Source organism: Ambystoma mexicanum, chromosome 2p (genome assembly GCF_040938575.1).
Source record: "Ambystoma mexicanum isolate Mex_15411 chromosome 2p, UKY_AmexF1_1, whole genome shotgun sequence".
NCBI classification, from domain to species: Eukaryota; Metazoa; Chordata; class Amphibia; order Caudata; family Ambystomatidae; genus Ambystoma; species Ambystoma mexicanum.
In genome coordinates, this window is record NC_090923.1 from 1,456,063,438 (window position 1) to 1,456,088,205 (window position 24,768).

The window sequence follows — 24,768 nt, forward strand, 5'->3', positions numbered from 1 at the left end:
GCTACTGAGTCAATAGTAGATTTAAGGCACTTGTGGTAGATGGTGGAGATGTACTAAGGGTTAGTATCTGATGTTGGGTGAGTCTTAAGGATATCTAAAAGAACCAGAACAAGGTTTTCTTCTGTGAGTTTGCAGGTGTTTCTCACTGAGAATAGGACACAAGCTGGTTTGTGGAGCAGCCTGGGTCTTCGTGGTCAGGATATCAAAGCATATTAGGTGGTGATCAGACCAGGTCATTTCTGAGATGGATTCTAGTATTACGCTTACATTTAATGTCAATATCCAGTCTAGGACCCTTCCTTTGGAGTGGGTTGGAGAATTGACAATTTTAGTAAATTGCATTTCTTGGAGTGCCGTCAAGAAAACAGTAGCTTTGTGGTCAAATATAACCTTGTAGCCAAGGTTAATTTCTCCTAGGATAATAATACATTTTGTATTAGGTTTCAGAAGGCAGGGGTTATGAGTAATGTGATGTCAGATTCAGGGTGGTTGGAATTATTGGGTGGTATATAGATGATGAGAAAGTTGATTGTAGTAGTTTCAGGGTTGTTTGTATGTTTTAATAGAAGGAGTTTGTAACCCAATACCGGGTCTAGGGGGGCATGGTCTGAACTGCAAAGTAGATTTAGCTATTAGCGCTAATCTACCTCCTATGTTATCCTGGCTATCTGCCCTAAAAATTGTAAAATTTGGGGGGATGATGAGGGCTTGTGAGGGACCTAAGGCTGGGTAAAGCCAAGTTTCTGAGATAACTAGAAAGTTGAGATGTTGGTCGAGGAGTAAGTCATGGATGGCGGTAGCATGAGCTCCTAGAGACCGAGCATTTATGAGTGCACCTTTGATGCTGGAGTTAGGCGCTGTAGAATGAGAAGTACAATCTGTAAGAGGGGGGGGCAGCGGATCTGGGTGCCTTGGGTGGTGTGGGCACGATATCTCGCAGAGGCGTGGGCAAAATGGTGTGTGGTAGGGGGTCGGTGATGAAGTGATGGTTCAAACAAGTGCGTGAAGTTAGTCTCAAATGTGTCATGGTCCCTAGGATGGGAATAGTAGTGGGTCGAGAGTTTACTGATATTCTACAGCTGAGTTGCTTGCGCCGCCTCTTGCCTAGACACAGGGCAGTGGATCCTGGTAGGCCTAAGGTGCAGGCTGTTGTAATGTAAGGAGTGGGGGATATGCTGTTGGTTTGGGGTGGGTGCGGGTGGGGGCGGGTTGCAGAGGTAAGTAGGAGCATGGGGGAAGTCGGGAAGAGGTGTGGTGAACAGGGTATCACAAAAATGGCTGATAGGAGTTGCTATGCCTTTGGGCTTCGGAGTTATTGTCATAGTACCAAGGGGCCCTGCTGAGGGTGGTGGGAAATGAGCTGCTTTGTGTAGGAAGGGTGTAGGACATGGGTGGTTGTGGTGGCGTGGATACCAGAGTTGCGCTAAACCTTTTCCATACTGGGCAAAGGTGCCAGCCATGCAGGGTAATAGGCTAGTCATGATCTGGTTGGGATTTTGTCTGTGGTTAATCACCTGAGCAGTTAGTGAGCTACAGGGAGTTTGGATGATGGGCGTAGGCTTTTACTCCTATTTGCACTGGAATACTGAGTGGGTCTAGGTAATGTGGAGGGTGTGGGCAAGTTAGTGATCTAGGTGTGTATCAAGGGATTGGTTAGTGACAGTAGTGAGCGGAGGTGCCAACTGGCATAGGCATACAATTGAAAGTACCCTGGTGTAATTAAGGCTAATGCATATATAAACAGGTCAGCGTTCCTAGTTACTAGACAGTACAGTGATACCAACTAGCATAGGCACACAGTTGAAAGTAGCTTGGCGTAATTAAGGCTTATGAATATAAGCAGGTTACCATTACTAGTTACTAGACAGTGCTGTAATATCAACTAGCATAGTTACACAATTGAAAATACAATCTGGCGTAAAAAAGTAATGGCACCTAAACAGGTCAGCATTGCTAGATGTTCTATAATATGCGTGACATGAGAGAAAGGGGCATTAAGATGTGTGGAGAGGGGTATTAAGGTTACAATTCACAATGCTGTTATAGTTACAAACATTAATAAGATACGTGTCGAGATGTAAGAGGTGAGTGGATTTCAGCAAGCATAAGTCACATTGAGGGGGTGCCGAACGGATAATGGGGTGAGAACAAACTGTTTGAACCTGGAACTTGCACAAATGCTATGAAGCATGTGGGTGAGAACAAGGTAGTCAATTGCACTCGAGGTGCGTGTTAAGTCAGATGGGGTCTCGGAGGGACAGTCAATTTTTATCGTGCATTTGTATGGGTGGCGAGAGGGTAAGGGCCCCCAGCTCCCCAGCCACGAACAGGCACAGACGGGCCTTATCAGTCGGGCCTTGCCAGGGAGGGCCGTCTTCCGCCTGCCAGCGTCAGGGATTGGAAGCACTTGAGCTGCAGAGGGCCAATCACGACGATCAATGTCGGATCAGCTGGTCTGGCGTTGCAATGCTTTCTCTCCCGGGGATAAGAACTTTAGTATGCGAGGTCCAAACCAAGCCTTCCCCAGCATTGCCGCATTGTTCGGCTGGCTGGGTTGCCAGACTGCTCTCACTCTCTGCTCACTCTCCGCGACTCCCTCTGCGAGAGGGTGAGTTTTTGATTCCGCAGCTCCTCCTTCCAAAATGATGAAAGCAGTAAACAGACTGACTGTATGCGACTGCCAGAGTGCTCTCACTCGCTGCTCACTCTCCCTCCAACAATGCTTCCAAAGGAAGATCATTTGAAGCCCTTTCCTATACAGGGCTATTTGTATTGCATCTTTATCCCAAACAGTCCTTTCATATTGTGTGGAATGGCGAATGGGCGTCACACCATCATCTTCTGGCCTTGATGCCTAGTGTCGATGAAAAACTTCTTTTCGGCGAATAATCCAATAAGCATAGGGTTGCTAAATGTCTTTAATGGCAATCAGCGAACAACAAGCAGATATGAATAGTACCGAATGGAATGAACACATCCAGATCATGGCGTCCATACCATGCTCAAACGAACAATGCCCTTCCTCCCCCCAGAGAATGCATAAGCTCTTATACCTTCTAATACTAAAAGTTGCTATGGGAGGGGCATGTCTAACAACATTCGATGAGAACATTCCTAAGTGTAACAGATAGTGTTCTGCCTTTTTTACAGACTCTAACGGGTAGGCTCATGAATCTTGACAACATTCCCATGTCGGTGTTAGGGAACCTCACTGGGAGGTTCAGACACATTTTAGTTACAATTAAGCAAGTTTGTTTGTTTGTCTGTTTATTTATTTGGTAATGCGCACCAAACCCTGAGATAGCTGGGCGCAGCCGTTACAAGGATACTTGAAGCTTAGTTACACAGTACATATGGTTATAAGGATACTTGAAGCTCAGTTACAGAATACAAATAGGTACATGAAGTCAGACACATATGTATTGCATACAGTTTTGAGGGGTATACATACAATCAGGGTTACATTGACATGGAAGAGAGATGGCAATGGCCACCTATGATCTCACATGTTAGTGCAGGGGTCGTCGGTCCAGAAGGTGAGCAATATCTAGAGGTCGTTAGTACGCAGCCAGTTCAACAAGTTCCGTCTAAAGTCATCATTATCTAGTCCAGACTATGTTCCACAGAGCACTGGGGTAATGCCTGGTGAGCCTAATGTTGGTACTTAAACAATAGAGCGGTCTAAACTAATTCTTCCTTGCAGAAGCCAAAATGGAAATACTTATGAAATGAGCATCTTGCAACATACATGGGGATGCATCTCTGTGCAAGCATGCGCACAGCTACATCAGTTAGGCATAGAACATTCATGATGGCAACACATTAGTATACGATAGGCACTATTGAGGCATTTCACTATATTAAAATGAACAGGGCTGAGTTAAACATGCAACACATCTAATTCTTCCACAACAATCATTCCTATGAGACCTTGCCTACAGTCTCTTCCAGCTACAGTTTCAAGGATATGCATCTCATAAAATCTCATGTCGAGGTTCAGCACTTCCTCAGATTTCCTTAGAAACAACATTTTGATACATTTAAGGATTTCTTTTACTTTTCCCTCATACAAGCGCCTGGGGACCAATTCCGTTGGTGACGGTGCGCTATATAAGTACCTTTAACATAACATAACATAACATAACAAGCAATCAAATATTTCATCAAAAGGAATACGCAATATATACCCATCAAGAGAATGAAAATCAGCACTACAGTGTGTAAAATGAACCCTCCCAAAGAACCAAAAGTTGTAGTGAGCCAAGACGATAGTGACCATCCAGAGAGAGGCATTGCCTTCAAGGAGAGCATCTACTCTTTTGTTTATGTGGGAGACAATGTCAGTGATATTTCTATCATAGTTAGATATAAAAGTACAGCATTCTGATCCCATGAGAGCACAAACGCCTCTTTTGAGACTAGAATTGTGTCCAATGCCATTCGATGTTGTAGTACCATAGTGCAGATAGCTATCTCTTGATGTGAGGGCAAAGAAATAGATAGCACAGTATCATTTGCGACTTTCTCCAGTAACATAGATAATTTTGACAGTCGGCCCAGGGTTATCTCATTCCCAATCCAGGATTGATATATGCCATACCATCAGCAAACTTTTCCCAACCAGAATTTATTTTACAGTGGGTGCTGAAGGAAACATTGTAGAATGGCCGATGGCAGGCATGACCTATCCTATATAACAACTTCCACCCCAGTCCGTAGGCAAAAAAGAGTATGCATTGATCACACAAATTAAGTATGTTCCTTCATATGTGGCATAGCCAGAGTCAATGTATCTAAATCCATTAGCATACATGAAAGTAACATTGTTACTAATCACACTGGTGCTGGAAGAAATATAATATCGATATTTACTAACTGTCGTCAATACTGAACCCTTGTTGGTGTAACACAAGAGCCATGTAGCACGAGCAGAAAGGTGAATCAAGGCAGATTTTCATGAAAGCTGATCAGGGAAGGGAAAATGTATAGGACCAGTAAACCACATCTGGGAACGATAACCAATACAGGGCTCGGGACCACAGTACTGGGGAACCTATCTGCTGTCTCTGCAGACGTCTCCCCAATCAAACGGGACAGGCAAAACATGACATTCAAAGGTCGTTTCAAGAGGAGTGTGGGCACAGATACAGCAGTCTGAGACATTCCGAGTGCAGGCACATTGCCAAGCTACAAGAAGAAAAGTATTATCATTGTACGTCCATGAGTGGGCGCTAGGTCCTTCACTGTTGGCAGGTGTAATTGAACATGGTGATGGCATTGGCAAAGACAAGGAGAATCCGCAATGGCACACATTGAGTCGTTGTACAACTGTCATACAAACACATTCCACCACAAGTTCCAAAGTTCCAAAGCAGTTCAACAAGAGAGTTCAATCGAGTTTAAAGATAGCTCCACTCTCCAGGTTTTGAGAGTCAAGCGTCCATGGTTTCCGTTCTTTCCACTCCAGACAGACAAAGTGAGTCACCAGATGCGAAGCGAAAGAACTATTCAGCGAGAGCGCTGGAGGCAAACACAGTCAGAGGCAATAATTTACCCACAGCAGGATAAACAAACTGCTCATGATGGAAGGAAATGGCAGCAGCAAAGATGTCGAACACAGGGCAAAAGCCTTCAGGGCATGACATCTTGAGGTAGGGTTTCTGCAAACACTGCCCTTGGTCCTTATCAGTGGGAGGAGATATTTAGTGGAAAGTGGGAACAGAACTTTGTAAGAAATAAATGTCCTTCCTACACGTTACTCATGCCTCCCTTCATGGCCATTGTGGAGGAAATTGGTTCTTGCAAAGCAGTAACAATTCACTGAGCGTCTCTAAGGAGACTTGAATCAGCTTCTAGCTGGGTGGGGAATCCACTGCTTGCTGGAGTAGATGAAACATCCCTTCTTGAAGGAATCCCACTAAACTGAACAAGTTCATCAACTGGGGGTCCCGACTGGACCTAGGCATACAAATGAAGTAGAAGTTGTAGAGTCGGCCTTCGCCCAAGTTCCAGAATAGCTCGTAGGATCGGGCATGGACGGTAGTGAGGCAGACCTTGTCGTCTCAGGTCTTGCAGTGTCAGTTCTTGTGGCATCGGATCCTGGCAAATCAGCTCTGGGGGAGAAGGTGTGGGAGGCCCCAGCTCCAGGGTCAGTGGCCGGCATCTGGATCTCCCGGCAGATGGAATCATGCAGCATTCCCTGGCACTTCATGGCTGTCTGAGTGGTGATCAGGACCAGGTGAGGACCAACCCTGTGGGGCTGCACCTTTTTTTTTTTTTTTTTGTGGGGCTGCACTTTGATATAGGCCATGTCTCCCTGAAGCATTAGATGGCAGGCACCAGTTACTGGTTCAGACAAGGAAGTTCTCACCTGCGAATGGAGAGAACAGACAGATTTTACATGAGCCTGACAGTATTTCAATACCATCTCATCTTTGAGATGCCAATTTAGGCAATGAGAAACAGGTGGTGAGTTGCCCAGTAACATTCTAATGCGGGAACAGGCCATATCTGCAGTGTGGATTACAATGCATGTGTAGCAGAACTAGAGGCAGGACCTTTGGCCAGTTCAGCCCGTTTCCTCAACACACTTTGATGGTCTGTTCTTCAGGTAACCGTTTCAGCATTCCTCACTACCGCTAGACTGAGGTGATGAGCACAGAGGAACTGTTTGGGGATGTTGAGCTTTGCAAACCTCTCTGATAACCTGACCTGTGAAATGCATCTGACCATTTGCAACAGTAAAAGTATCATATTTCGGACAGGGGTAGGCCTCTACCCAGACCGAAAATATATCAACTGTGGTCAAACAGAATTTGTAGCCCATGCTTTGGGTGAGCTGCACAAAATCTATCTGGACATTCAGAAAAGGACCACTCGGTATTGGATGTGTATATGGCCTCATTCTCACTGCTCTTCCAACATTGTGAGCAAGACACGCAGCTCAATTTTCACAGTAATTCTGAGCTATGGTAGAGAAAGAACGGGCAAAACTGATCAGGCTTTACAATGTCAATCATAGCCGCTTTACATGAGTGAGCAATGAAGTGTGCCACTCTGGCGAGGTAAGGTAGGATTACTTTAGGCGCTACAAGGCGGCCATCAGAGGAGCGCCAATGCAAGTCTGGGAACAACTTACAGGATTTCCGCAACCGCAGCTCCTTCTCTTACTAGAAAGAGATGCAATCAGTAACTGTTGAACTGAAACACAGATAAGGACATCCTTAGGAGTCAGGGGCCCATGTAAATCCACTCTTCTAGTTGCTTTATTAGCTAAAGTGTTGCCCGCTGCAGTAAAGCATGGTGAGGTGTCATACCAGCTGCACTTATCAATAGCCAGGGCAGAAGTAATTAATGAACTACCTCATGATCGTATTGGTATTTTGTATAGATGGTGACAGACTAATCTTTAGATACAATACCTGCTCAGGTGAGGACAGTTAATTTGGCTTACTGGGCAGATCAACCGTTGTGCAATTGATACGTTTCCAGTACATCATAATGAGTACACATAGAATACCCAGCAAACAATCCTCCTCATTCATCACTATGTAAGCATTACCCATCCAAAAAGAAAATAATGTCTGTATTTTGTAAAGACACATCTTTTAATTCTGCTCGGGCAGTCATAATGTTTTTGACCAATACAAGTCAATCATGGGATTTCCCATCACTGGGAATTAGGAGCAAAGAAGCAGAATTCAGAATAGAACATTGACTGGGAGTAACATTAGCTGAGGATATAAGGAGTTGTTCATACCTGGTGAGTCAGGAATTGGAAATGTGCTGAGTTTTCCCTTTTACTGATAGAGTGAGAAACGTATGTGGTACCGCTACCATCAATGGATGTCCCTGAACCAGCACATCAGCTTTTGCTTTCAGTACGGCAGTGGCTGTGAGAGCTTACAGAAACACATGCAGCCCAGCTGGCTAAGGATCTAATGCCATGCTGTAGTACGTGATTGGACAATGTTTTTAACCATGCATCTGTGTCAACGTGCCCTGGGCAAATCCCTCACGTTAATTACAAATCCAGACAATGGGTTTCTGATAATCTGGCAAACCGAAGGTCAGAGCGCTTAAGAGCTCTTGCTTAATTGCAACATGTCAGGAACCCTAGTGATTCCTCTACTCTTACGTCACGTATTCCCAGAAGTTTGTCTTATAATACTTCCAGAGTGTCCAAACCATTCAAAGTATTGCCTGTCGCTATTCGGGGAAAGCCTTATACTACAAGATACGGCGCTGAGGTTTCAATGTCTTAAAGAAACGGGCGCTGTTTACAGCCCGATGGCAGTTGCTGTGGAAACTTGGATATAAACAATGAGGCATACGTCATCATGCAAACGCTCTGTCACGTGATTTCATGACCATTTAAACTCTGCCTTGACTTTGAATCAGTGCTTCTGATTTTGGCTGAAGTACGCTAAGTATCTAGTGAATACTCAAGTTTGGTTTATTAGTTTCCTGACCTGTTACTTTGTCCTTGAACTTCGTTTCTACTTTCCAGTTTCTGCTCCACGTGACTCCTACCCTTGTTACCTTGTGTCTCTCAAGTCCTTTTCATTTTTGTTTTGTTTGCTGTGATCTGCTGTCTCCCTAACCACTCAAGTTGCAGACCCGGACTGCTCAAAGGATTTCTGTCTCCTCTCGATTTTGGCTTACCACTGTCTTCCACGTTTGCCGACCCGGACCGCTCCTCGGATTTCTTCCTCCACTCGATATTGGATTGTTCTTGCCATCACATTGCCGACCCGGATTGTTAAACAGATTGTTTTCGTCTTTCATTTTCTATCTTACCTGCACATCGGACTTCCATCGTACTGCACTCTGGATTGGATCCCCACCTCTGATCACTACCTGGTAGTCCGGAAGCCTCTCACTCCCTTTCATCCCGGTACGGACTAGAGACTTCTTGGTACTTGGAGGGTGTTTTGGGAGCGTCCGCGTTCTGTCGGGCTCTTCAAGTGACTTCCTGGCCACTAGGCGTTCTGTTGTGCACGGGAGTAGTCTTTTCCCATGGTGTTGCTTCCGGAACTACCTAAAGAGTGATTATTCCTCTATTCTGCACGTCAGAGGCTGATCATCAACAGGAACACGGTAAGGGCCCATCTAATCCATCCTGATCTCTTTTTCCTTCCCATTTCTTTTCATTATACCAAAACCTCGCTGTTGTATCTTTGTACCTTGTTCCCTCCAGATTTGCATACCTCCTTGCAACTCGATTGAATCCACCTATTTTCGACCAACCACGGTTGTCTTATTTTTTACTTGTGAGAAGCTCTGTTAAGGTTAGTCCTGTTTGGATACACTGTTACTTGCCTCTAAAGCTCAAAGGCCTTTGTTAACGTGCCTTTTCCTTTCCGGCTCTAGGTCTGCTTTTCGTGTCTGGGTCCATTCTTCCAAATAATAGATCCCTTGGTATGGTATTTTAACTCCATACACAGGGTTACATTGTTGGGTAGAATTCTTCGTCTACACTCTGTGGGCAAGTTACCAGGCTACCCTGACACAACAAAGGTTTTGCCAGCATCCTTAGAGCATGACTGGGGTTCAGTGTCTGAATCATGTGCCAATGTTTGAAGGGGCTTGACTATTGAAGTATGTCCCAGTATCCACTTTTGGCAGTAACTGACCATGTTGAGGAATCCCCTCTTCTGCTTTTTAGTCTGGGGCTTTGGGACTTGCTGGATCACCTTAATGTGATCTTGGGACAAGTGTCTTTGACCTGCCTAAATATCATGGCCTAAATAGAGAACACGGTTAAACAAAATTGCAATTTCCCACTAGAAGCCTTGTGACCTTTATGAGTAAGAGCTGTTGGTAAACAAAGATACTCCTGTTTTTAAGCTTTTAAGGAGGGTGAAGCTGCCAAAAGATCATCCACATACTGCACTAGAACTGGCCCTCCTATGAACTCAAGCGAGTCAAGATCTCTTTTCAGTATCTAAGGGTGGGGCTTTCAAAATACTCCAGAGGAAGCGTATAGAACACAAATTGCAAGAATATATATGTAAACACAAACAAAAACTGTCTTTCATGGTGTACAGGTATTGAGAAGAATGCATAGCACAAATCAACAATGGTTAAATAAGTGGCCATGGCTGGGATGCAGGGCAAAATGGTGGCCAGGTGTGGGACAGCAAGGAAGGTGGGTAGCATGGTTGCATTGACTGTGGGCAAATCCTGAACGAAACGATAGACATCCTTACTAGCTTCTTGATCTGAAGAAGCATGTTATTAAATGGACTCTGAGTGGGTACTATGATTCCTTGCTCAAGCAATGTCTCTGTGACAGGACAGGATCTTCTTCTGCTTGTTTAGATATAGGGTATGGTGGAACAAACAATACCGGTTTGGCAGGATTCAGAGTGATCTTCACTGATCCAACATTCAGCATGCACTTAACACCATTTGAATGCGTGGACCATAACTTGGGAAGGAACCTGGCCTAGCAGTCCTTGTGAAACAGGGGAGGGTCATTTCAAGGTTCCGATTGCGAATTGGCCTCTCCAGAACCTTTAATTCCAGATGAACGGGCATATCAAGGAATATACTTTCAGGCGAACAGTAAATGGTACAACTAATTTTGCATAACAGATCTAAACCCAACATTTTGACAGGAGTACATGGACTCAACAGAATAGCATGATCTTCAGAAACAGGCCTAAGGTAACATTCATAGGATAATAAACAGAATGGGATATTAGAGTACTGCCAATACCAACAGCATCAATAACTTCCTCAGAAAAAATAACATGTGGAACCTCAGAGGCTCTCAGTGCGGAGCATGTTACCCCAGTGTCAACCTGAAAGGAAACTTTCTTTCCACTGACAGCATAATCAACATAAGTGTCAGACAGATTAAGCAGTATTTGCGTGGCAACAATCTCACAGACACCATGGCTATCCTAATGTGAGTTCGGAGAAAGGTGCAGAGGGTTAATTTGGTTGTCTACCTTGTGAAGGCTACCGATTCGGGCACTGTGACATGCAATTACCAATCTCCTTACAATAGTTTCATTGATCATTATACACATTTCCAGTGGGTCATTCATTACTGTTCCCGTAACAAGTCTGGGACGGATGTCCTCTTCCTCTACTTCAGCCCCTTCCTCGGTACCTAGTACTCAATGTGTACTCCCCACCCCCCTGCCTGAGAGAGTTGCAACTGTTGTATCTGTAATGACATTAGCTTTGCTTTAGTGTTTTCTTTCTACCTTCCAGCTGTCTCATGAATGTGCTGTGCATCGTACAGTTCTTCAGTCAAATTCTTTCCGTCCCAACCAATAAGGACAGATTTAATCCTTAGGCAACCTTTGACTGGAGTCCGATCACAAAGTGTGACACTACAGTTTGCGGAGCCGTGGCAGTGGCGTTTGGGATCCCTGAGTACTGATCATAGCACCTCTTTAAATGCTGGTAAAAGTCGGATTTTCTCCCTTACCCTTCTTACACAAATTGGCTTTAGACTAATCAGTTTTTCTTGGGACAGATTTCTGAAATGGATTTCCCCACTCTATCAGTAAATCTTTTCAGGTCTTTGGGGGGGGCAGGTGCCTCTGCAGGCCAGTTACATTTTTGGTTTAGGAGTGTAAAAGTATTGGTCAGGAAATCAGCTCTCAATAACTGGTTACAATCGACATTTGTGGGCTTGTAATAATTAATGATGACCTGGAGCACCTCTTGAAATTCGGAAGGGTTCTCCTATATCGTGGAGAATCGTTGAACGATATTTGATAGGTCGATGGCACTAAGGAGTTCCCTCATCAGGTACCTGTTGTGACAAATCCCTAGATGTCGTCACTTTTCCCCAAGGGGGAAGCCCTTCACATGAGGCCGGGGAGATGAGGTCATTACCCAATAGTCCCCCTGTGGGTGGTACACAGCGGTAAGATCTCATGGGGAGAGACTCCACCTCTGGGGACGGGGACAGGGACAGACATCTAGGGGGAGTGCGGTTTAACCTCTTCCCAATTACACCTCCTAAACCTACACCTATTGTACACCCCAATAATATACCCAACAACCTCATGTACCTGTGTAGGGCCAGTGGCATAATATCCACTGAGATGAAGAAGAGCCAACACTACCCAAGTATGACTTACTTCACGGCGAGGAGGAGGTGCAGAACTATGAAGATCACTACCAGCAGTAGGTGTGAGCATTCTGGTTCTCCACTAAGGGCAACTACCAACACCAGCATAAAAACTGACTAGGAGGTTTGTCAAGCCCTCCCTTGAGAAGCCATGAGCGAGGAAGCAGTTCAGTGTGGAGGCAAGAAAGTGTTCCTAATTGAGATGCTGGCGAGAGTGCGTGACATCCTCACACAGTCTGATGTTGAAGGACCGACCTGGAAGCTGGCGAAGCAGAGGTGCAGACCTGCAGAGAAGCTGGACTGTGCGGCCAGGTAAAGATGCACCATCTGCAAAGGACCAGAGACTGAGGAGCCACTTTAGTACATCAGAAGGGGAAGGAAGCCACAAGACTAGAGAAGGAAGAGACTGAGACCAACTGGAGCACGGCAGCAGAAACCCTAAAGGTACCTGGGTTGCCGAGACAGTTGGTGGGGGCACAACGGAGTTGTGAAGACTCAGAAGAAGTTAATACAGCAAGACCCACAGAGCAGGGGCAAGAAGGGAACCCCTGGGGTAGGATAAAAAAGAACCTTAAATATTTAACGAGAGAAATATGGGTCTGGGACTTTCACCCACAAGAAGTGAGAAGTATAAGTCATCTTCTTCGTAGCAGTACCTGGCACGAGAGTAAACCACGTCTGCCAGAACAAATCTGTATGGAAATACAGGTCTGGGTCCTGCCCCCACAAGAGAGGAGAAATATAAGTCATCTTCTTTGTGGCAGTATTTGGCAGGAGAGTGAACCAAGTTTAACCAAGTCTAGGGATGAGGAAACCTGGCCCTCTGACTCACGATCTGAAAAGGCAAGAGAGAGTGACTCTATCCCTTGTGGCTGCACTTGGCAAACAGAAGACCAAGTGGGCTATACTGGGGAAACCTGAGTCAACAACCATACTTGTACATGAACTATTGAGAAATAAGGAAAACAGTGAAACACGCCTCCCCACCACGGAGGACAGCGGCGGCAGCTTAGCCAGGATTGGCGCTGCCGATTCTCAGAAGCAGCCGATTCTCAGAAGCGGCAGGCCAAGGATACGCTGAGGCCCACGGAAAGGCCCTGGAATCCGTCGAGGTCCAAAGATGTCACAACCTTAACCCCAGGCCAAGGAACTCGGGCTCCCTGGCCCTCGCCACAGTATTTTAACACGGCCCGAAGGGCCCAATTCTGCCCCTCTCGGGTCCCTTGGAGTCAGTCCAGGCGCCGCTGGCATCAGGCTCACATGGCAGCTGTGGGTTTCAATGGGCAATGGACTAACATGGCTGCCCGCACAAGGATCAATGGGGAACTGCAACAAGCAGTCTAGCATCCAGGGTGGGGCCCGCCCCGAAGGCACCTGGGATACCTGCTGGGTATTTAAACCACGCCCGACCCAAGGCACGTGCTTCGCATTATTCTGCTCTTGCAGCGTGACGTTCACCCGGTCCTGCTCAGCATTTTGGCCTGCATGGGCGAGAGGAGAAGAAGAACCACAGTCATCCTTACCTGCCCAGCTTCCAGCTCTGCCATCCACCCGGAGTCTTCTTGGACATTCGCTGTCTTCCTCCAGCAACATCCCTGGGAAGAAGGACGAGAATAAGACATTACCAAGCTTACTTACGAAGCTCTCCTGGAAGTCAATCGCCACACGAACATCGTCTATCCGGCGTCTGATCCCTTCGATCACCTTCTTCCAGGATTCCTCCCGCGACCTGCAAGGAACAACAGCACAGGTTAGCCAACCTTCAAGGACGCTCATAGCGCCGCGCTTTGCGCACCTTTTACCTTCTTGAACTCAGCCTCCTGTATCAGCTCGATTTCACCATCATCCCTTCGGCATCTGCAATAAAGAAGGTGAAGGTTATTCAGAACATCTACAATTACAGACATTCATTCTTAATACGAAAGACTTGCCTCAAAAGTGGAGTCGCAGCCGGTCTGGACTCCAGGCCCACACCAGTGAAGTAACTCGGTGACACGGTGCCCAGAGACGACGCGCCCCTGCCCAGCACGGCAGGACGGAGAGCGCACCTTAACGAAAACCAAGGTGAGAGAAGTCCCAAGGGGAACCGCAAGGGGAGCACAGGTAGGTGGGCCTCGAGGGAAAGTGTAGTAGCTAAAACCTACCTCCTGCCTTCTAGGACTGACCCTTGGCAGCACAAATCCTGGAGAAGGTGCAGTGTTCCCAGAAGCATCTCAGACCTGTCAAGTGGCGTCCCTGTGGATACAACGTGAGCGTTACAGAACGCAATGCCGTACTTAATAATCCACCCGGGCGCCTAGTATGGAAACCTTGGAAACTGACCAGTTGGCCCAATTGTTAGGGCTGTTACATGCAGAGGTCCACTCAGCTCGACAAGAAACCCACGCCTTGCAGAGAGAACTCATTGTGGCCAAAGTACGAACTGATGATCTTGGCAGACAACTCCTTCAATCGCGAGCCGGGCAAGCCCCATTGCCGGGAATCGGCCCTACAACGGCAACTCCAACGAGTAATCCAGTCCAGATCAACCTACCTGGAACAGTACCACTAGCTCCACCGGAGCGTTTCTCGGGACACCCTCGACGATACGCGACCTTCATGAACCAGTGTCACCTTCATTTTCTGTGCAGACCTGGGTCGTTTCCCAATGACCAATCGCGCATGGCCTTTGTTTTATCCTACCTGAGTGGAAGTGTAGGAGATTGGTCGGTGCCGTTTATCAGCCGGGATGACCCCCTGTTACAAGACTTTGGAGGTTTTCAGCAGGAACTGGAAAAGCTCTTTGCCAGGCGCTCCAATAAGCAGGCTTTAGAAAACGAACTTTTGTCCCTTCGTCAAGGAAGCCAGGATCTTTTGGCGTACATCGCCACTTTCAATAGACTGGTGGTCGAAGCAGATTGGCCGGAGGACAAACGGACCACCTTGTTCCACCGGGGTTTGCGAGGGGAGCTAAAGGACATTTTGGCCCAAGTGGTGGACCCAGCCCGGGATTGTGCCGAGTTCATTAGCTTGGTGGTGCAACTGGACCTGCGATTGCAAGATCGGAAAAATGACCGTAGTAAGCCGGATTCTCGTCCCATGTTCGTGCGGCCCAAAGATCAAGCGCAGCGGGGATCCGAAGGCACCACTGAACCCATGCAACTAGGAGGAGTTAGGCCTCCCTTCACCAAAGCCGAATGAGAAAAGAGGAGAGAGCAGCAGTTGTGCCTGTACTGCGGGAAAGCCGGCCACTTCCTTAAGGAATGTCCTGTCAAGCCACCAAGAAGAACCGTCGGTGCTACAGAGAATGAGACCCCTAGTGAGGAGTCGGAAAACTGCCAAGCCTGGCAATTGTAGGGGTCCAATTGTCGAGTGAGGAGATTTAACTACAGACCTCCCATGTTGCTCTACCCTTGATCTTAATCACCCACCAGCAGCCATCAAACATGCACTCATTGGAAGCTTATATTGATAGCGGAGCAGTGGGGAATTATAATAGATCAGGACCTCGCAGCAAAGATGGGGCTACCACTCTGCCCTAAGCCAACCACTGAGACTGTAACCACTGTCGATGGAACTGAGATCGCCTTGGGTCCTGTGTCCAAATACACCACAGAACTCACTCTCCTGTGTGAAGATGGTCACCGTGAAATCATCACCTTTGATCTTATCAAAGCACTGCAGTTCCGATTAATCTTAGGAATGCCGTGGCTAGTCACACATAACCCACGGATCAACTGGCGTGCTCGCGAATTGATCTTTGCCTATGGCTGCACGCACACTTGCTATCCAAAAGGACGGAAGGGGAAGCATGCTAGTTCTTCTGTTCGAGAGGGTATTGTAAGTGTCCTTGGGGGGGTTGCTACTCTACCAATGCAATACCAGGACTTTAAAGATGTTTCCAAAAGGAGCAAGCAAACACCTTGCCACCCCACAGGCCCTACGATTGCCAGATCGATCTGTTACCTGGAGCCCGAATTCCATGTTGGCGAATTTACGCGCTCACTGAACCTGAAAACCAACACCTGAAAACGTACCTGAAACAATACCTAGCCAATGGCTTCATCCACCCGTCTAAGTTATCGGCAGCGGCTCAGTTATTCTTTGTACCGAAGAAGGAAGGAGAATTGAGAAAGAGCATCGACTACCGTGCATTGAACCAATTCACCATCAAGAACCGGTATCCCCTGCCTCTGATCCCGGAGTTATTAGATCAGGTCAAGGAAGCCCAGATTTACACCAAGTTGGGCCTTAGAAGTGCCTACCGTCTAGTGCGTATTAAAGAAGGGGACAAGTGGAAAACGGCGTTCTGTACCAAGTGCAGCTTATACGAATATCAAGTGATGCCGTTCGGCCTGTCCAATGCCCCAGCTGCGTCCCAATACTTCATGAATGATGTTCTAAGAGAGCTAGTTGATGTCTGCGCCTTAGTTTACTCCAATGACATTCTGGTGTATTTGGCATCGACCAAGATCACGTTAGGTACGTCCGGGCAGTTCTGACCAAGCTCCGTCAACACCATCTCTACGCCAAGCTGGAGAAGTGTTTGTTCCATGTTATGGAAGTAGAGTTCCTGGGCTTCATCCTTTCACCTAAAGGCATACGACTGGATGTTCAGAAGGTTGACGCTGTCCTCAACTGGCCAGCGGCGAATTCAATCAAGGGAGTCCAGAGTATGTTGAGCTTTGCGAACTTTTACCGCCGTTTTATTCCCGGGTTCTCTCAAATAGTACACCCGATTACTTCATTATTGAGGAAGTGCAACAAGACGTTTTGTTGGACAGAAGAGGCTGAAAAGGCTTTCCAGGAACTCAAGGCGAAGTTTACCACTGCTCCAGTCTTGCGAGATCCACGCCCAGATCTTCCTCATGTAGTGGAAACGGATGCGTCCAGTATGGCGATGGGTGCGGTATTATCGCAAAGGGACTCAAACACTGGCCAACTAAATCCAGTGGCCTTTTGCTCACGAAAGTTCTCGCCGCCGGAGCTCAATTATGCCATCACAGATAAAGAGTTACTGGCCATTTAAGCCGACTTCAAGGCTTGGCGACACTACCTGTTGGGAGCCAGACACACCATCACCGTGATAACGGATCACTGAAATCTCCAATATCTGAAGGATGCAAAGGCTCAATCATCTCGGCAGCTACGCTGGGCCCTTTTTTTTGCGGAGTACGACTATGTGATCACGTACCGACCCAGGGTTAAAAATGGCAAGGCTGATGCTCTGTCTCGCATGGGCACCGATGAGGTGGCACATATACCTCCGGACACCATGGCCATTATTCCAGGGGACAGAATCTTAGGCATCACAACCACCATGACTCAGGACGAGCTTCTATACAAAGTCCGGCAAGTTTTAACCCAGGAGCAACTGCGAGAATGGGGTTCCAGAGGAGAACACTACTGTATTAAGGACCAATTGCCTTATTTCCGAAACCGGCTGTTCGTGCCGGTGAAAGAACTTCAAGAACAGGTCATCTCGGAGCATCATGACTCCCTCATGGAAGGCCAGCCGGGGATAGCTAAGACCTTGGCTAAGGTGAAAAGAAGTTACTGGTGACCAAAGTGGCGTAAGGATGTAATTGATTTAATTTCTTCTTGCGGTATCTGTGACCAGAACAAATCCTCCAAGCAAGGACCCGCTGGACTCCTACAACCTTTGAACATCCCAACTGCCCCGTGGAACATGCTATCACTAGATTTCATTACCGATCTACCCTCCTGTCAAGGTTATAACACCATCCTGGTGATCGTGGGCTTGTTTTCCAAGATGGCCCACTTTTTCCCGTTCAAGGGTCTGCCTAATGCATCCGGTCTCGCCAGAATATTCCTCAAAAACGTGGTGCGATTGCATGGATTCCCATCAGTTTTAATCTCGGATCGTGGTACCCAATTTGTGTCCAACTTCTGGAGAAAATGTTGCTCGTATGCCCAAATGGACATTCGATTGTCCACTAGCCATCACCCCCAAACATACGGTCAAACGGAGAAAACGAATCAGACTCTCGAGCAATACTTGAGCTGCATGCTTCACCAGGTAGGAGGAGACTGGAAGGACCTCTTAGACGAGTACGCCTATAATAACTCGTTGCACAGCAGCACTGGGCAAACGCTGTTCTTTACGGTATATGGGAGGCACCCTCGCACTTCTGAGCTAGACGTCCCTACGACCCTAGAAATGCCAGCCATCACGACCCTCCACACGACCATCTCGCAGGCTTTCACGAGAGCCCAAGAACACCTGCAACAAGCCAAGGTGCGCCAGAAGAGGTATGCGGACCAGCATCGCACCAAAGCCCCTGACTACCAAGAAGGGAATATGGTGTGGCTAGCCTCCAAACATATACCTCTAAAGGGTACTCGGACATTTCGCCCACGGTTTTTAGGACCATGCCCCGTTGAGTCCATCATTAACCCAGCTTCAGTAAAGCTGACACTGCCAACCCACATGCGGATACAGCCAGTGTTTCACGTATCTCTTCTAAAGTCGGTGAAGCCGGGAACTCGAGTAACTACTCCACCAGGGCCCGTAATCGTTCATGGGGAACCCCAATACGAAGTAAAGGACATCCTGGATTCCAAGTATGTAAGAACAAAACTCTACTTTTTAGTGGACTGGAAGGGATACGGTCCACAGGAAAGGACATGGGAACCCAGTGAGTACATCCATGCTCCACGTCTGCTTCAGCGTTTCCATCGAGAGTACCCCACCAAACCGGGACAGGACAGGAGAATCACCTTGAGAGGGACCTTAGGGGGGAGTGCTGTCACGACCTTAACCCCAGGCCAAGGAACTCAGTAGGGCCTGTGGGGTGACTAGTATTTTAACAAGGCCTGAAGGGACCAATTCTGCCCCTCTTGGGTCCCTTGGAGTCAGTCCTGGCGCCGTTGGCATCAGGCTCATATGGCAGGTGTGGGTTTCAATGGGCAATGGACTAACATGGCTGCCCCCACAAGGATCAATGGGGAACTGCAACAAGCAGTCTAGCATCCAGGGCGGGGCCTGCCCCGAAGGCACCTGGGATACCTGCTGGGTATTTAAACCACGCCCGACCGGAGGGCCACACTTCGCGTTATTCTGCTCTTGCAGCGTGACTTTCACCGGGTCCTGCTCAGCATCTTGGCCTGCACAGGCGAGAGGAGAAGAAGAACCAAAGTCATCCTTACCTGCCCAGCTTCCAGCTCTGCCATCCACCCGGAGTCTTTTTGGACATTCGCTATCTTCCTCCAGCAACATCCCTGGGAAGAAGGACGAGAATAAGACATTAAGTAAGCTTACTTACCAAACTCTCCTGGAAGTCCATCGCCACATGAAAATCGTCTATCCGGCGTCTGGTCCCTTCGATCACCTTCTTCCAAGATTCCTCCCACAACCTGCAAGGAACAACAGCACAGGTTAGCCAACTTTCAAGGACGCTCATAGCGCTGTGCTTTGCGCACCTTTAAACTTCTTGAGCTCAGCCTCCTGTATCAGCTCGATTTCACCATCATCCCTTCGGCATCTGCAATAAAGAAGATGAAGGTTATTCGGAACATCTACAATTACAGACATTCATTCTTAATACAAAAGACTTACCTCAAAAGTGGAGTCTCCGCCGGTCTGGACTCCCGGCCCACACCAGTGAAGTAACTGGGTGGCACGGTGCCCAGCGACGGCGCGCCCCTGCCCAGTACGGCAGGACGGAGAGTGCACCTTAACGAAAACCAAGGTGAGAGAAGTCCCAAGGGGAACTGCAAGGGGAGCACAGGGAGGTGGGCCTCAAGGGATAGTGTAGTAGCTAAAAACCACCTCCTGTCTTTTAGAACTGACCGTAGCAGCACGAACCCCGGAGAAGGTGCAGTGTTCCCAGAAGTGTCCCAGACCTGTCGAGTGGTGTCCCTGTGGATACAAGGTGAGCGTTACAAAAGATGGCCTAAGGGGGGTACCGGAACTCACCCATAAATCGAGAGAGAAGCACAGAGACGTCTCACCTCTGTCAGTGCCCCAGGAGGATTTCTCCGAGGGCGAAGAAGGACTATTCTCAACGATGAGACAAAAATCTTGATGCTTTTCGACGGATGAACAGGATCAAGACATTTTTCCACCTCTAGACCACTCTAGGTCCTCGGTTTGGACTAGAGAAACATTTGAAAACTAAGGTTGGACAGGTTTGTTTCCCGTTCAGAACAACCCACACCAAGGAGGCCAAGGGATAAGAGCCCTATGGACCCCAAGGCTAAGTTTCCAAGACTTTTTGACCCCTCTTTAGAAGCGGATATATACAATTACGATTTAACAGATGATGATATTCAGGCTGATACCCAGGATAAAGAATTCATCACTCCTGAAGACATGCATGAGCCCATAGAGGGCTGGGAAGAAAGCCCAGATGGGGGTGACCCCCAACCATGTCCATTCCCAGATCATCAAGACCCTGATGTCCTGTCCCTGGTCTCTCCCCAGTCCAGTCCCACTAGGCAACAACCATCGCCAGTGGGTGACCAATTGACCTTTAAAGTAATGTTATGTAAAGCAGCTGATCATTTTAAGATTGTTATGGATGAGGCGGTCCCCGAAGCTGACTTCATGGAAGACATCCTTAAGGAGAAACCACCGGCCAGCCAGGCCATTCCCCTCCTTAAATCAATTAAGAAACTTCTGGCTTCATCCTTATCGACACCTGCTCTCACAAGAGGTTTAAACCTGTGAATAGAAAAACTCTTTCGCCCCTCTCCATCAGACCCTCTTTATATCAGAGGTCATTCCACCTCAGATTCCCTGGTGGTGACTACTACACATAAGCGGGCAGGGGTCCCTTTGTCAACCTGCGAGGCACCCCCTGATAAGTAAGGTAAATGACTTCACGGCCTGGGAAAAAGAATCACGGTTGCAGCCGCGTTCTCAACGCACATTGCCAACAACAATACCTTGTTGGCCGGCTATGCCGATGCCCAGTGTGCTTCACTACAGGAAGGCATACACGAGGTTCCCGAACCCCTACATACTCGTCTTCTCTCCACTATCTCTGAAGGCAGACAGGTGAACCAGAGCATTCTTAAGAATACTTTGGATTCCGCAGAAACGGCTGGTGGATCTCTGACTCAGGGCACACTCCTAAAACGAAATGCTTAGCTGCGGAACTCTGGATTTAAGCCAGAGACGCAAGCATCACTAATAAACAAACCTGTGGAAGAACCCAACCTGTTTGGAAAAGCGGCAGATGAGGCCCTCGATACCGCAAAAAAGGAGCATGACACCTTAAAAACACTGGACCATATCACACAGAGACCCTCTACGAGAAGAGGATCTGGATCCAAACGGCTTTTTCATGGCCAACGCTTCCCTGCAACAATACTCATCGGGACGCAATTGGAATTCTACACAGGGAAATAGTGGATACACCACCCCGTATCCCCAAAGGGGTCAACGCTGTGGCAAAGGAAGAGGCCGGATCTCTATCCCTAGAGGCTCCCCAGCCTCAGGCTCAAAATGACTCTAAGTATCGGATCCCCTCCCATGCCTCCACGGTCAGGGGCCGGCTAACATTGTTTCTTCAGGCATGGGAGGAGATAACTACAGACCAGTGGGTGCTAAAGACCATGGCCCACGGGTACTGTATAGAGTTCAACCGGTCCCCAACATTCAGACCTCCACGAGCAAGATGACTGAAACCAGACCATCTTCACAGTCTACTGCAAGAAGTAGAAACTCTACAGGAGAAAGGAGCCATAGAAATCGTACCTCTCGCACAGGTAAAAGAAGGTATTTATTCAGTGTACTTCCTTGTACCCAAAAAGGATCTAACCATGCGCCCTGTTCTAGATTTGCACCCAGCGAACAAGTTTGTAAAGTCACAAACACAGGGGGATTACATGGCAACACGGGACATGAAAGATGCAGACCTTCATATTTCAATGCTGCCAGCGCACAGAAAATACCTCAGATTTACAAGACAAGCATTATCAGTTCAAAGTACTACCCTTCGGCATAGCATCTGCACCAAGGGTATTTACAAAAGTACTAGCGGTGGCAGCAGCATATCTGGGCAGGCAATCCATCCCGGTCTATCCTTACCTCGATGACTGGCTCATAGCAAGGGACTCTTACGAAACATGTCTGGCAAATACCCAAAAGACGATAGATAGATCTTTTATTCAGTCTGGGATAGACCCCAGTCAGGTCAAACAGTTCCTAGGGGCTCTAATTCGAACAAAGGATGGCCTTGTCTTCCCCTCCAACGAGAGGGTCCAAAACATGTGGTTTCAGATCCCTAAATATGTAGCCAGTCGAGAGGTGACTGTACGCAGTGCTATGTGACTGCTAGGAATGATGGCGTCATGTATCTACTTGGTACCCCACGCACGCCCGCACATGCGCCCAATGCAAGAGTGGCTCAAAAGCCAGTGGTGTCAGGCCAGCGGACAGTGGGGCGATCTAGTAGTCGTCTCGCCGGCCCTCGTTCTCTCGCTGCAGTGGTGGTCGAGGGATAACCCCTTGAAAGGGAAATCCTTTAGCACCCCCACAGGAAGAAGCCACTCTAACCACAGACACATCTCTTACAGGGTGGGGAGCTCACCTGCTTCAACAAACAGCGCACAGAGCTTGGTCGTCAGACATAGCATCCAACCTCATAAACCTGTTGGAACTGTTGGCAGTGTTCAAAGCACTAGCAGCTTTGCAGACACAACTGCAGGGGAAAACGATCCTCATCCTCACAGACAGAACCACGGCCATGTACTATCTGAACAAACAAGGGGGCACTCCTTCTCCAGGGCTGTCCAAACTGTCCCAGAACATTTGGAAGTGGGCTCTCAAATGCAACATGTGCCTTCTATCACAACATGTTCCAGGGGAACTCAATCTTCTGGCAGACGTACTCAGCAGAGACTTTCCGTTACCCAGGGAGTACGAATGGCGATTACACAAAGACATTGTCTCCGGCGTTTTCACAGAATGGGGCTTCCCAGAGTTAGATCTGTTCGCAACTCTGGAGAACGCTCAATGCCCAGATTACGCCTCCAGGTACCCCCAAAACCTCTCCAAGGGGAATGGACTCTGGATAACATGGTCAGGGAGATTTATCTACGCTTTTCCCACAACCCCCCTTCTCAACAAGATTGTGCACAAGATGCACCAGGAACGAGTCACGCTGATACTGGTGGACCCCATGTAGGCCCGCCAACCCTGGTTCGCTCATCTGATGCTGATCTCCTCCAGTCAAAGTGCCTTGCCCGTACAACATGTTGCAAGAAAGAGGGGAGACGCTTCACCCATGCCCGGAGACATTGAACTTAGCGGCTTGGCTGAGGTCATAGAGTTTGGACACCTGCAACTCCCTCAGAGATGTATGGACATTCTCAGGGAAGCAAGAACGCCGAACACCAGATACTGCAAATCCAGTAAATGGAAACGGTTTGTCATCTGGTGCAACTCAAAGAGCATTAACCCGATTAACTGTTCTCACACACACATTGTGTTATACGTAACTCATTTGCTTGACTCAGGCCTGGTCTTCAACTCCATAAAGGTGCACTTAGCTGCACTTTCAGCCTACACTACATCACAACAGAGAGTGTCATGGTGGAAGATACCAGTTATTTAAAGCTTTCATGGAGGGAGTGAAAAGAATTCACCCTCCCATTCCTAACCCGGCTCCCGGATGGGACCTAAAAGTGGTGTTGACTAGGCTGATGGGGGCTCCCTTCGAGCCCATGCACAAGGCAAGTCTTAAAGACCTCACCCTTAAGTCTGCTTATTTAATAGCTATTATCTCCATCAGGAGGGTAAGTGAACTACAAGCGCTCTCAATCCTAGATCCCTTTGTAACAGTTCACAAAGACAAGGTGGTTCTGCGCACTCACCCTAGATTTGCGCCTAAATTCATTTCAAAGTTCCATGTGAACCAGTCAATAGAACTACCCACGTTCTTTCAAAATCCTTCAAGCCTGGGAGAAAGAACCCTGCACACACTGGATGTACTCAGAGCTGTCATGTTCTACATGGAAATAACTCAACCACTTAGAAAGACTAATCAGTTTTTCGTTTCAGTGGCGGCGGGAAGAGAAGGAGACGCAGTGTTGGGGAGAAGTTGGACCCCCACCAGGGCTTCTGGGGGTCCCAGGTATGGGAGGCCCCAACACCTCCCATTTTGCCCAAAGGAATGCAGCAGAGTCCAAGCAAGCAGCATGTTCCAAACTGTGTTTTATTTCTGGGCAGCAAACAAACACACAGGGATTCGTGCACAAAGAAAATCCAGGCACGTCTCATTGATATTGATTGATTGATATTTTATTTCTATTGCGCTCGTACACAAGTGTTTCAGAGCGCGACAAGGCAAGGGAGGGGAACAGGGGAGAACAAAACAGCGATCTTACTAGGCCCAGTGACATTGAGAACGTGCAAGTGCATGGGAGAGGTGGAGGGGAAAAGTGCATGGAAGGAGGGAGAAATGGAAAGTGCGAAGCAGAGGAGAAACAGATAAATAACAATAAATAAATAATAAAGGCAGCAAACAGTGGTAATGCAGCCAGCAATTTTCAAGTGCTAGGTTTAAGGCAGCACACAGGGTAGGTCTGATAAGTGCAGGAAGAAAAAGGGGGGGCTGTATGGGTACAGATACAGACCCCAGTGCAAGGGGTGGCCCGGAGGCAGTGTGGGAGGGTGGCCAGGTCACTGGGCCCAAAGGACAGAGGGTGGCCCGGTGCACAGT

The 24,768-nt window shown here is 47.8% G+C and overlaps 1 long non-coding RNA gene across 2 annotated transcripts in view; it reads right to left on the minus strand.

The window, feature by feature from the left end:
• Nucleotides 1-3,250: 3,250 nt before the first annotated feature.
• Nucleotides 3,251-24,768, minus strand: part of LOC138567615 (uncharacterized) — a 158,946-nt gene continuing 137,428 nt past the window's right edge. For both annotated transcript variants that reach the window (XR_011302262.1, XR_011302260.1), the window contains one exon: nucleotides 3,251-6,370. This is a non-coding gene — a long non-coding RNA (uncharacterized lncRNA). The remainder of the gene's footprint in view (nucleotides 6,371-24,768) is intronic.